Source organism: Hippopotamus amphibius, chromosome 17, assembly GCF_030028045.1.
Source record: "Hippopotamus amphibius kiboko isolate mHipAmp2 chromosome 17, mHipAmp2.hap2, whole genome shotgun sequence".
Classification (NCBI taxonomy): Eukaryota; Metazoa; Chordata; class Mammalia; order Artiodactyla; family Hippopotamidae; genus Hippopotamus; species Hippopotamus amphibius.
The window spans coordinates 30,462,480-30,466,729 of NC_080202.1; positions in this window are offsets into that span (position 1 = coordinate 30,462,480).

Consider the following 4,250-nt stretch of genomic DNA (forward strand, 5'->3'; position numbering starts at 1 on the left):
AACACACAGATAATGTTACATACAGTGTCAGAGATTACAAAGTCCAAGAGTCACACTCACAGGTGTCTTCATGTCAACATCATTGGTTTTGTAAGAAGAAAAAATACATGTCAAATGTAAGAAAATTTAGATTAATTGGCATTTGCTGAGAATGTCATGTTCAAATTTAGGAATTTTCTATATAACAGGAAGATAGCAATATTTGTTTCATCCTTATATTCAGAATTTTTCTAAATAATAATAATTCACTTTTCTGCCTTTGATCACAACATTTTATTGGAAGTTCAGATTCTGTCCTTGGTGTTATAACTAGGAAATAGATTCACTTTGCATTAATATCGAGTTAGCCATGCATATTTTAGGACAGGGATCACAGACTATCTCTACAATGGTCAGGCAGATAAAGTAAATAATAAAGCAGACTACCTGACATACAAAAAGTAATGTGGTATAAGTAGAAGAGAATAGTGTGTGATGATAAAGATGTCATATTCAGCTTTAGTGTGAGGTGGTAATAAGGAGTAGTGGGGACTGTGGCAAACCAGAGAGTGCATGAAAGTTAGTACTGCAAATCAGCTATGGCAAATCACTGGCCACATTAAATGCTATCTCTCTATTATAAGATGTACCTTTTATTTTTCAAGATAGGATGCAGATACATGTTTTTGCATGAAATCTCCAATTTTAAATGTTTTTAAAACATTTTAAACATATTTTTAAAACAGTATATGGATTAAATGATGTCCATCCGTTCATCATATTTGGCATATCATGAGACATTTCTATTTGGGAAATTAAGGTGAACATCTTTTATCCCAGAATCTACTTTAATGGTGTTTTTAAAATGAAATCTATATGAACTACATTTTAAAAATTTTAGTTATTCAAGAATAATAATTAAAATAAGGTTTTACTGATACTGTGAATTTAGTGTTTTCGAATTTGCAAAGTGTTTTCCTACACCTTAGATCACTTGGACCTTTGAACATCCAGTAAAATATTCAGAGCAGTAAAAGAATATCCCTGTTTGTACATAAGAAATTTGAAGTTCAAAGGAAAGTTGAGGTTCAAACATCACACACAGCTAGGAAAATACAGAGAGAGAATAAGAAATGGAGTCTTAAGACTTCTTCTTAAGCATCATTTCTTCTGTTCCACTCTATCTCATATAGTAGACATTTCCATCTTCTGTTCACAATTCAGGGGATATAACATTTATTGAACACCTACTTCACATCAGACACTGTGCTAGGCATAACAAATCTATGCACTAGTTGATATGTTCCCATTTAACATGTGAAGAAACTGAGGCACGGATATTAAGAAACTCAACCAAAACACACACAGAAGGAGTGGCAGAGCCATTCTTGGAGCATAGATCTGCTGAATTTAGAGTCTGTTCTCTGTCTCGAGAGCTCAGGAGGCTTAACTTGAACTGTTTCTTTCTGGAGTCAGAAACTCCAGAAGAGGGAATGTGTGCAGGAGTGATGTAATGTACTACCTCCTCTGTCTCTGTTAAGTTTTGATAAATGAAGCCCTGTGCTTGACTAGAGCTGTAAGCTGTAACTTGATTATGACCAACCAAGGAGCTTTAGAACGCATCCTATGCACTATGAGCCAAAAAGAGAAGATGTCAGTCTGAGCTCAGGATTTACCTTTGACCCTTTCTAGCCTTCATATTTTCCCTCTACACCAGAAACAGCAATCTTTCCTAGACTGCCCACATCTCCATCGTTAGACAGTCTGCATCTCCCAAGCTCCAATGGGGCAGTGTTACTACCACCTGCTCCTGATTCCCTGCCAAGGATAATTGTCCTGGGGGAGGGAATCTAACAAAGTGGGCCAATTAGGTTATTTTTTTGTGGAATTGGGAGAAAAAAAGCAAAACAAAACATTACAGAAGCAGAGTTGATCAGTATAGGGTGTTCTTGAGCTGAAAGGTCATGTGGACTCAGGGTTTCAGACCACCAATTAGATCAGTCTTAATACATCTTGTAAAAATGAAAGTGAGGAAAAGTGTTTGCAAAATGAGAAAAAAGATGGTGAACAAGTTTATATTGTTTACTATTGGGTTGCCCAAAAAGTTCTTTCGCGTTTTTCTGTAACGTTTCTCTTCTCACAACTTTCTACATGATCTATATCTACTTTCTCCTAAAACATCATTACTTTATGAGGTCATAAATCCCTGGCTTCCAATCCTCTCAAAGTGTTAGTTCTTGTCTCTGAATTTGGATATTTTGAGTCTATGGCTCCAATCTTTATCCTCTAATTTGGTTATTAATTTCCGTGTCTAAGCTAAAAATCAGTGTAAAAATATATATAGAATATTCATCATCCTAGCCCCAAATCATCTATCATCTGCTGATTGTCCTGTGCTGTTTGTTTTGGTTTTGCTGCTAATTATATTACCAACCTCTAGCTGCTATTCCTTAAAAACATTTAAAACTCAGTGGTTCATCCCCTGATCCCTGTTTCTTTGTCTATTTATCTACAGTATCTCATTTGTTTTGAATTTTTACTGTCAGGTTATTTCCATCTGCAAAACCTTATCCATCTTCCATTCAAGTGCCATTTTTTTCTATGTAAATTTCTCTCTTCAAGAAAAGAGTAAACTTCCTTTCATCTAAGTACCCATAGTGCCTCTTACTATGCATTTCCACTTTTATTTTGTTGTATACATTTGTTTGCATATGTGCACTGTGAACTTGGGTAAGTCCCTTGAGGATAAGGAATAAGGACTTTAATATGGCTGTAGCTATATCCCTCATTGTGTTTAGCATAATGCCTTATACAAATTGGTACTTTTTACTATCATAATTATCCATTTGGCTTAAAGCACTCACAATCTTTAGGTAAATAAAGTGAAAAATAAAATAAAAGGAGGGAAGGAAGGAAGGAAAGAAGGAAGGAAAGGAAAAGAAAAGAAAGGAGGGAGGGAGGAAAGAAAGAAAAAAGAAAAAACTGAATAAAGCAAAAAACTAGCAAAGATTTAATACTCATTGAAGTTACCTCGTCTTGGTGAATAAATCCCATGTTTTAAAAAAGTGAATATTTAAACACTATGGGATTATGATTTTCCTGCTCAGGACCCAGATGACACCTCATAAACAGTGCACCAGTGATCACATGATCATTGTAGAGTTTCATGGGTTCCGTAAATACTGTTTATGGAACATTCATTGGTTATCACTGTGCTTTCAGTATATGTCAGGATGAGGTAACGCTGCAGGCACTTCACATGAGAGTTGTTAAAGTACATTTGGGAGTGGGTTGGACAGTGGACAGTGGTGTCTTGATCAAAGCTAAAATGCACATGAGGAGCCAAAGGAGTCTCATGCATGCCTAAGTCATGTGCTTGCAGTGCTGTGGTCTGACTGTTGTGATCTGTGGCAGATGTCAACCAATGATGTAACCACCCAATGACGTATAGAAGCAATCCATAGCCATTTCTTCTGGAGTGCCACCAGGTGATTTTGCCCCAGAAAATTCATCCACAAATAAACACTCTTGCATTCACTTCAGATCTACAGAAAATACATTGACCAAGTCTTAGCTCAGAGGTGGTTCTCTACAAATAAGAGGTGCCATCTAGGGGCAAGGGAAACAAACATTTCAATCAAATGGTCCCAATTATGTGTTTGTTTGACATTGCATTGCCTCAGCAATGTGCCAGTGTGACTCATTGACTGTCATTCCCTGGTGAAGACATGAACTGGGCCTGGGCATGTGTGCTTTGTAGCGGGAAGCTTCATCACTTCATAGATAATCACACTCCACTCCCAAGGCACCAGGAAGAAATTAGAAGTGAGACCCATTTAGGAAATCTGTGTAAGCCCTGTTAGGGATTGATCATGCCCTGCTCTTCTTAATGTTTAATTTTCTGTTCCCTAAAAAACTTAAATATGATAATTTATTGCTCTTTGGTTAAGAATTTTACAATAGTCTCTAGTCCTTTAGCCAGGAGGAACTTCACTGATTAGGTTAGGTTTTAGTCTCTGATCCTCTATTATTTTCCTTCTTTGGCTTAAGCAATGAGAGTGAAAATTACATAAAACTTCCTAGTAATTTTTTCCCTTACATCAAATGTTCTGAAAATGGGTTGATTTGTTACCCTCTCTGAAGTGTGAGTAGTAATCAATACTCAGTCTCTAAATTGAGAATATGAAGAACATGACTGAATGACAATAACTTCACACAATCTGCTCTCTCAAAGTATTTTATTCTTAGCTGTGGTGCCTCAGGAATTTTTA